Here is a 9969-nt window from a genome sequence, read left to right as displayed (position 1 = left end):
CACTGGATTGGCAAAAATCTTAAAGTCAGTCTAGGCGTTGTGGCTCACACTTGTAATCCCAGCACTTTGGAAGGATGGCTTTGGGTCTAGGAGTTTGAGACCAGCCTGGGCAACATAGGGAGCCCCCATCTCTATAGATAAATAAACAAACAAAGTCAGACAGCACCAAAGGCAGATGAGTGTCTGGAGGGAACTGGCGAACATGTAAACTTTCATTTTTAAATTTTTATTCTTAATTTTATTTTTATTTTTGCATGATAGTTACATCATGTTAGGCAAGTAAACTTTGGACAACAGTTTTCCATCTTCAGAAAGGTGTAGAGGCTGTGCTGTAATTTGACCAGCGTGTCTATGCACTCCCATTCCCAGGGATGCCCAGAAGAAGCCTTACATCTGGATATCAGCCACAGACACGGAGATACTCAAAGCAGTATTGTGCACCTGTAGAGAAATGAGATAGCCATTAACAATCGAACATAGAAACATTGGCTGGGCGCGGTGGCTCATGCCTGTAATTCCAGCACTTTGGGAAGCCGAGGCCAGGCGGATCACTTGAAGTCAGGAGTTCAAGACCAGCCTGGCCAACGTGGTGAAACCCTGTCTCTACTAAAAATACAAAAATTAGCTGGGTTTGGTGGCTCACATCTGTAATCCCAGCTAGTCAGGAGGCTGAGGCAGGAGAATCGCATGAACCCAGGAGGCAGAGGTTGCAGTAAGCTGAGATTGCGCCACTGCACTCCAGCCTGGGCGACAGAGCAAGACTGTGTCTCAAAAAAGAAAATAGAAACGTTGTAACATGAAGACGATCATATACTATACAGCAGTCCCCACTTATCTGCGGTTCCACTTTCTGTGGTTTCAGTTACCTGAGGTCAACCTCGGTCCGAAAATAATTGAAAAGTTCCAGAAATAAACAATTAATGAGTTTTAAATTGTGCGCCGTTCTGAGAGCACGATGTTTAGTCTGTCTTGCCTTGCCTTTCCGCTGGAAACTCCAATAAAGCCTCTGGCCTGGTGCTGTCTTTGCCCCTGCTTCTACCTCCTCACCTAAGGGTGTACACTCCACAGGGTGTGCAGGAAGCATGACGCAGACATCTGCATAGCTTCCTGGTGCTGCCCCCGTGGCCCTCTGTGGCACTGTGTGATGCCTTGTCTCGGAATTGTAAGTAATGAATTCTTTCTTTCTATGTCATCAGTCACCTCCATAAATTAACATCCCTGCTTCAATCATTGAGGCTGGGGGTTTGATCAGGAAGGAGCACGCAGAGTGTCAGTGGTAACAGTTGTATTCTATTTCTTAAATGGATTGGTGAGTTCAAGGGTGTTTATTGTTATTCTTCAGACTGTACATATATGTGTTTGTCTCTATGGCATGTTCCACAATAAAAATGAAAAAAATCCATAATTACTTTCATTTCCTACAAAAGTAACACATCATTGTACCAATGTTAATGTCTTAGTTTTGATAAATGTCCTATGGTGATGTAAGGTGTTAACATGAGGGGAACCGGAGAAAAGGAATACTGGAATTTTTCATACTGTCTTTGCAACTCTTCTGTAAATCTAAAATTATTTCAAGATAAAACGCTGCTACAAAGCAATGCAGAAGCTGAAGCATGCAGAGCCTTGGAGGTCACTTTAGAGTGTTTGGGTTTTGTTCTCTGAGCAGTCGGAGGTCCCTGGAGGGTATTCAAAAGGTGGGCAGGACCCAATGGGTGTGATAACATAAAATGCAACTTCTGAAGAATTTCAAATATTGTCATAGATGTGGAGGCGGAACTTCCCTGTGGCCAGATGGAGATTGCTTTGACCACAGGCCTGTGCACCCCCGGGGTGAGGCCATGGCCCCTGTGAGGCGGGGACACGGGGAGGGGAGCCAGAGAGAACACAGCATCCATTGATCAGCAGGACAGCTGTGGGGAGGGACAGACCCACGGGCCGTAGGAGGGACTCTGGGAGAGATGGGAAGGAAACGGAAGGACAGAAGCTGCCAGGGTGGGTCGGGGATTGGGAGGGAGGTCTGGGGGCTGAGAGAGGGCTTGGGAGCTCCCACTCCCTGCAAGCTTCCTGTGTCCCTCAGCCAAACCCTGAGCCTTCTCCCTCCTCAGGGCCCTTGCAGCCTGGTACCTCCTCACTCAGCAGGTCTCCTACCCCATACCATGCACACACACCTGCCTCTCCTCCCTCCCTCTCTTCCTCTCCGCACCCAGAAGAGGCCCGACCCTCAACCTGCGGCCTTGCCCTCCTTTTCTGCATTTTTTTTTTTTTGTCTTTTCAGCTTACAAGATTTTTCATCATTAAATCAGATAAGACTCCCTCTAGATCCCAGGTTTCCCTCCAGCCACCACCCTGGACTCCCTGCTCAGCCAATGCTCCTCAAAGCTGCACGTGTCTCCTGGTGACTCTCCACCCTCTGTCCACTTCTGCTCCCACCTACTTTCTACCCACAGGCCAACCCTGCCTTTGCCCATTGTGGACCTCCCCCTGGGCTACTTTCTCCCTCTCCAGCTCCCTGGGCTCCTGAGGTACTATAGACCCCTTTGCTTATCATCTCCCTCACTCGACGTAAGGCCAATGTTACGAGTTAAATTATGTACCCCCTCTGAAAATTCCTATGTTGAATTCCCAACCCCCTCAATATCACAGAATGTGACCTTATTTGAATAAATGGTCTTTACAAAGGAACCCACATTAAAATGAGGTCATTAGGGTAGGCTCTAATCCAATAGCCTGGTGTCCTTATAAAAAGGGGAAATGTGGGCACTTGTACATATGGCAAAGATGCCACGTGAACATGAAGACGGCCGTCCGCAAGTTAAGAAGCCAGCCTGCAACAGAGCCTCCCCTCACAGCCCCCAACATAATCGACCCAGTTGACACCTTGATTTCAAACTTCTAGCCCCCAGAATGGTGAGACAATACATTTCTCTTGCTTATGTGACTCCATCTGTGGCATTTTGTTATGGCAGCCCTATGAAAAGAACCCAACCCATGAGGGTGGCGAAGCTCTGTTCCCTTCACCATTTCCAGTGCCAAGAACAAAGCTTGATGCATAGTAGGAGCTTCACAAATATTTGTGGTTTGGATATATGAAAAAACTTATTTCCAAACTCACTGGACACTCCTTTTGATTATCTGATAATTATTTTTAAAATATATACTTATTAGAGGAGTAGAAAAATGTAAGATTCAAAAAGTTAGTGAAAAGTACATCCTTCTAGAGATGTTCTATGAAAGTATAAGCACATAGATTTTGTATTAGTCCATTCTTGCACTGCTATAAAGGAATACTTGAGACTGCATAATTTATAAAGAAGAGACATTTGGCTCACGATTCCACAGGGTGGACAGGAAGCAGGATGCTGGCATCTGCTTGGTTTCTGGGGAGGCCTCAGGAAACTTACAATCATGGTGGAAGGCGAAGGGAAAGCCAGCACTTCACATGGCTGGAGCAGGAGGAAGAGAGAGAGCAGGGAGGTGCCACACACTTAACCAGATCTTGTGAGAATTCACTCATTATATAGTACCAAGGGGGGATGGTGCTAAATCATTCATGGAAACTCTGCCTCCATGATCCAGTCACCTCCCACCAGGCCCCACCTCCAACCCTGGGGGTTACAATTCGACATGAGATTTGGTGGGGACAGAGATCCAAGCCATATCAGCTATCGTGTGTTGGGGGCCTTTAAAAAGCTTCCACAAATCTTTGTGAATGAAACATACTGCTGAGAACTTCATGTTTATACTTTCTTTGTCTTGGGGATGCCAGCCTCAGATGGTCCCCAGGAATCCCTGCCTTCATGAATATCTCCTCCCACACTGGATAGGGCTGACCACGCTAGGACATTGTGGAAATAGTAACAGTGTGTGACTTCAGAGGTTAGGTCATGAGACATGGTGGCCCATGGTGCTCCTTCTGGGATCACTCGCTCTGGGGGAGGCCAGTCACCATGCTGTGAGGACACTCAGGCAGCCCTGTGGAGAGGTCTACAGGATGAGGAACTGAGGCCTCCTGCCAACACCAGCACCAGCTCATCAGCCATGTGAGTGAGCCATCTTGGAAGTGGATCCATCAGCCCCTGTTGAGCCTTCAGATGACTGCAGCCCTGGCCAGCAGCTTTGTGACTGCAACCTCATGAGAGGCTCTGAGTCACAGCCACCCAGCTAAGCCATTCCTGAATCCCTGGACCACAGAAACTGTTCATTGCCACTTTAAGCCCCTAGGCTGTGGAGTCATTTGGTACCTAGCAGTAGGGAACAAATACAACCTTTCTTCTAATTTAATTTTATTTTTTGGGACAGGGTCTTGTTCTGTCACCCAGGCTGGAGTGCAGTGGTGTGATCATAGCTTACTGTAACCTCAAACCCCTGGCCTCAAGTGATCCTCCCACCTCAGCCTCCCGAGTAGCTGGGACTACAGACACATGCCAACCTTGCAGATAGATTCACATAAGTCTGTTTAGAGCAGTGTCATTCTGTTTACTGCCTGTCAACATTCCAGGGACATATTTTCATCCTTGATTTAGTAGGTCTGGGGACAACCTTGACATTGCCTGTCTCTTTCCCATTGAAGCATCCTTTGGCACTCCTCATTCTCCTTGGGGCCTAGACAACTCCTTAGTTCCCTTCCTTGTGAGCTTCAATTCCACCCTTTAAACCCTGGGGGTTTCCTGGGTTCTGGGGTTCTGTCCTGGGCCCCCTTATCTCCCAGTTCAATAGTCATGAGCCAAGGCAAAAGACGAGTGGGTCAGGCACTACTCCCAACGCCCCCATCATGATGGCAACTCCTCAACCTCCTCTCCAGCTCACATCTCTCTCTGGAGCCCCAGATCGTCATCCCCGAGACAGGGATGTCCCATAGAAGTCTCAGGCTCAGGCGTTCAAAACTAAAGGTGTCTTTTCCCCAGCGCTGCTCATCCCTGCTTGCCTCTGTCTAAGAAGTGGGCCTGCCTTCCTCCCATGACCTGCCATCTTTCTGACCAACCCAGCAATAGCAACCAACCTAGCCCTATGGGCTTGCCTCCTTGATAGTTAGTTCAGCACCCTTTTCTCCTACTCAGCCCCCCATGCCCTCTGTCCACCATCCAGGTCACCATCACTTCCAGCCTGGACCACATAACAGATGCCTCACTGGCCCTTCTGCTGCCACCTGGTCCATTCTCCACATGGAAGTCAGAGGAACTTGAAAATCTAACCTGGGGCATGCCCCCACCTCTCTGCTTAAACCTTTTGCTGGCATAGGGGCCAAGGGAGAGCCCCCTAAAGATTCTCTGAAAAATCACCTTGCAAAAGGCACATTAACTGGAGAAAAGGTACACAAATGTATTTAATGTGTGTTCACGGGAGTCTTTAGAAGAAGACCCAAAGATACAGAGAAAATTGTTAATTTTTATGTTTAGGTTCCATGAAGTATAAACAGCCATGTAGAAATACGACTGGACAAAAAGATCTGATCGAATGCTGATAGACTGAGTGGGAATCCAGCATGGCCTGCCTGTCTAGATTCTTCTTGGCAGTGCTCCTTCCTTCTGGGGATGGAGCAGGACCTTTTCTGGAATGGGGGTCTTATGACCTGCAGTCAAAGGAAAGATCATTTCTTTATGGCCAGTTTTTATACAGAAAGTTGGAGGGAAAATTAGAGTAGTATTTTTAGGTTTTATGACTAGCTTTGGGGAGAAGAGGTTCTGGTTTCTACAGCCCATGTTGTGGAAGAAGGATTCTAGTTTCTATGGCTAGCCTTCAGGAATAGGATTGAGAGCTAGGAGGGCAGGAGGGGGTCAGAGAAGAAACTTGCTTCTGAGGCCCTCATTTTGGGGTATTGTTTTCTAAGTCTGATATGGTTTGGCTGTGTCCCCACCCAAAATCTCATCTTGAATTATAATCCTTATAATCTCCAAGTGTCAAAGGGGGGACCAGGTATAGGTTTCCCCCATGCTGTTCTCATGGCAGTGAGTGAGTCTCACGAGATCTGATGGCTTTTTTTTTTTTTTTTTTTTTAGACGGAGTCTTGCTCTGTCACCCAGGCTGGAGTGCAGTGGCACAGTCTTGGCTCACTGCAACCTCCACCTCCCGGGTTCACGCCATTCTCCTGCCTCAGCCTCCTGAGTAGCTGGGACTAAAGGCGCCCGCCACCACTCCCAGCTAAATTTTTTGTATTTTTAGTAGAGACAGGGTTTCACCATGTTAGCCAGGATGGTCTCCATCTCCTGACCTTGTGATCTGCCCGCCTCGGCCTCCCAAAGTGCTGGGATTACAGGCTTGAGCCACCACACCTGGCCAATCTGATGGTTTTATAAGGGGTTGTTCCCCCTTTGCTTGGCACTCACTCCATCCTGCCACCCTGTGAAGAACATGTTTCCTTCTCTTTTGCCCTCCACCATCATTGTAAGTTTCCTGAGGCCTCTCCAGCAATGTGGAACTGTGAACCAATTAAATCTCATTCCTTTATAAATTACCTAGTCTTGGATATTTCTTCACAGCAGTGTGAGAACAGACTAATATAGTAAATTGGTACCAGGAGTGGGGCACTGCTATAAAGATACTAAAAAATGTGGAATTGACTTTGGAACTGGGTAATGGGCAGAGGTTGGAACAGTTTGGAGGGCTCAGAGGAAGACAGGAAGATATGGGAAAGTTTGGAACTACCTAGAGACTTGTTGAGTGGCTTTGACCAAAATGCTGATAGTGATATGGACAATGAAGTCCAGGCTGAGGTGGTCTCAGATGGAGATGAGGAACTTTTTGGGAACTGGGGTAAAGGTCACTCTTGCTATGCTTTAGCAAAGAGACTGGTGGCATTTTGCCCCTGCCCTAGAGATCTGTGGAACTTTGAACTTCAAAGAGATGATTTAGGGTATCTGACAGAAGAAATTTCTAAGTGGCAAAGCATTCAAAAAAGCAAAGCATGAAAGCTTGGAAAATTTGCAGACTGAGGATTTTCTGGGGAGAAATTTAAGCCCATTTTCTGGGGAGAAATTTAAGCCTACTGCAGAAATTTGCATAAGTAACCTGGAGCCAAATGTTAATCACCAAGACAATGGGGAAAATGTCTCCAGGGCATGTCAGAGATCTTCATGGCAGCCACTCCCCTCACAGGTCCCAAGGCCTAGGGGGAAAACAGTTTTGTGGGCTGGGCCCAGGCCTCCCCTGCTCTGTGAAGCCTTAAGACATGGTGCCCTGTGTCCCAGCTGCTTCAGTTCCAGTTGTGGCTAAAAGGGACCAAGGTACCACTCACGCCATTGCTTCAGAGGGTGAAAGCCCCAAGCTTTGGTGGCTTTCACGTAGTGTTGAGCCTGTGGGTGCACAGAAGTCAAGAACTGAGGTTTGGGAGCCTCTGCCTAGATTTCAGAGGATGTATGGAAATGCCTGGATGTCCAGCCAGAAGTCTGCTGCAGGGGTGGAACCCTCATGGAGAGCCTCTGCTAGGGCAGTGTGGAAGGGAAATGTGGGGTTGGAGCCGCTACATAGAGTTCCCACTGGGGCACTGCCTAGTGGAGCTGTGAGAAGAGGGTCACTGTCCTCCAGATCCTAGAATGGTAGATCCACTGACAGCTTGCACCATGCACATGGAAAAGCCACAGGCACTCAAAGCCAGCCAACTAAAGCAGCTGAGAGGGGGGCTGTACCTTCCGAAGCCACAGGGGCAGAGCTGCCCAAGGCTTTGGAAGCCCACCCCTTGCATCAGTATGACCTAGTTGTGAGACATGGAGTCAAAGGAGATCATTTTGGTTTACTTAAAGTTTACATAGTAAACTTTAAGGTTTAATGACTACCCTATTGGATTTCAGACTTGTATGGGGCCTGTAGCCCCTTTTTTTTGGCCAATTTCTCCCATTTGGAATGGGTGTATTTGCCCAATGCCTGGACCCCCATTGTATCTAGGAAGTAACTAACTTGGTTTTGATTTTACAGGCTCATAGGCAGAAGGGACTTGCCTTGTCTCAGATGAGACTTTGGACTTGGACTTTTGGGTTAATGCTGGAATGAATTAAGACTTTGGGGGACTGTTGGGAAGGCATGATTGTGTTTTGAAATGTGGGGATATAAAATTTGGAAGGCGCCAGGGGCAGAATGATATGGTTCGGCTGTGTCCCCACCCAAAATCTCATCTTGAGTTATAATCCCAATGATACCCACATTTCAAGAGCAGGACCAGGTGGAGGTAATTGGATCATGTGGGCAGTTTCCCCCATGCTGTTCTCGTGATAGTGAGTGTGTGTCTGATGGTTTTATAAGGGGGCTCTTCCCGCTTCGCTTGGCACTCACTTCATCCTGTCACCCTGCAAAGAAGGTGCCTGCTTCTCCTTTGCCTTCCACCATGATTGTAAGTTTCCTGAGTCCTCACCAGCAATGTAAAACTGTGAGTTAATTAAACCTCTTTCTTGTATAAATTACCAGTCTCAGGTATTTCTTCTTCTTCTTTTTTTTTTGAGACAGAGTCTTGCTCTATCACCAGGCTGGAGTGCAGTGGCACGATCTCGACTCACTGTAACCTCCTCCCAGGTTCAAGCGATTCTTCTGCCTCAGCATCTAGTAGCTGGGATTACAGGCCTGTGACATGATGCCTGGCTAATTTTTGTATTTTTAGTAGAGATGGGGTTTTGCCACTTTGGCCAGGCTTGTCTTGAACTGCTGACCTCAAGTGATCTGCCTGCCTTGGCCTCCCGAAGTGCTGGGATTACAGGCATGAGTCACTGCACCCAGCTGGGGATTTTTTTATAGCAGTGTGAGAATGGACTGACACAAGCCCCAACACTGGCTTCTTATACTTTACAAGAAGAAGAGGAAAGTGACTTCTTAGCATGTCACGTAAGGTCTTTTTTTGAATTTGCCCCTGCCAATCCTCTCCAGCCTCACCTTGCTCAGGCCTCAGGACCTTTGTGCTCACTGCTCCCTCTTCCTTGAACGTGCTTTACCCAAATGCTTCGCCACTCACTACCTTGCCTCCTTCAGGTCTCCGCTGAGGATGTGTTCATCAAGAGGCCTTTTCTGGCTACCTGTCATGAAATAGGAGCCCCTTACTCTGCATTATTTCCCCCCTCAGCATTTACCTTCTCATGAATATTATGCCTTGGTTTGCTTATTGGTTTGGTTTTTTTCTCGTCTTTCCCCTAGAATGGAAGAGCCATGAGGGCAGGGGCTTTGTGTACATTTGCTCATGGTGCCTAAACCCAGTGCCTGAATAGGGCCCTGCATACAGTAAGCACTCAGCAGGTGCAATAAACTTCTTGCCTCTTCCTGCCACACAAATCTAGGCTCCTGCAACACTGAAGTGCTTTTTGCTGCCCACCCACACCACTCTTACCTCCAGGCCTCTGCTCACGCTGATCCTCCTGCCTGGAGGGTCCTTCCTCCTTTGTTTTTCAAATTTTCATTTAATTAAAAAAATTATTTGTGTATATATTTTCCAGAGATGGGGTCTCACTCTGTTGCCCAGGCTGAAGTGCAGTGGCACAATCATAGCTCACTGGAGCCTCAACCACCTAGACTCAAGTCATCCTCCCACCTCAGCCTTCCAAGTAGCTAGGTGCACACCACCATGCCCAGCTAATTTTGCATTTTCTGTAGAGATGAGGTCTTGCTCCTCTGGTCCCAAACAAACAAGTTCAACCAACTCCTTGCTCAGGCTGGTTTCAAACTTCTGGCCTCCCAAACAACCTTCAGCCTCAGCCTCCCAAAGTACTGAGATTATAGGCATGAGCCACAGTGTCTGGCCGTTTGCATAGATGTATTCTATGGCTCCTTTAGGATTCTGCTTATGTTATCACCTCCCCTAGGCATCCCTCCCTGACCACTTGCCCTCTGCCTGGTCAAGTACCCTTCCTGGGCTCCTGCGGTATCTCAGACATCTCAATTGCAGTACTTGTCATTGCACTTTTGAAGGATGTTTGTTGTTTACATGCTTGCTTATTGTGAGCATCTTGTGAGCCAACTCCCGCCCTGCTAAACCCTTGGCAAAGGGCCGGAAGT

General features: G+C 47.8%; 1 long non-coding RNA gene across 1 annotated transcript in view; it reads right to left on the bottom strand.

The window, feature by feature from the left end:
- Window positions 1-210: 210 nt before the first annotated feature.
- The window catches only part of LOC129021863 (uncharacterized), a 28300-nt gene continuing 18541 nt past the window's right edge, over window positions 211-9969 (bottom strand). Inside the window, exon 2 of the long non-coding RNA XR_008496158.1 lies at window positions 211-441. This is a non-coding gene — a long non-coding RNA (uncharacterized LOC129021863). The remainder of the gene's footprint in view (window positions 442-9969) is intronic.

Source organism: Pongo pygmaeus, chromosome 21 (genome assembly GCF_028885625.2).
Source record: "Pongo pygmaeus isolate AG05252 chromosome 21, NHGRI_mPonPyg2-v2.0_pri, whole genome shotgun sequence".
Classification (NCBI taxonomy): Eukaryota; Metazoa; Chordata; class Mammalia; order Primates; family Hominidae; genus Pongo; species Pongo pygmaeus.
The sequence above is the reverse complement of the archived record's forward strand: the minus strand, read 5'-3'. Positions and strand labels throughout refer to the sequence as shown.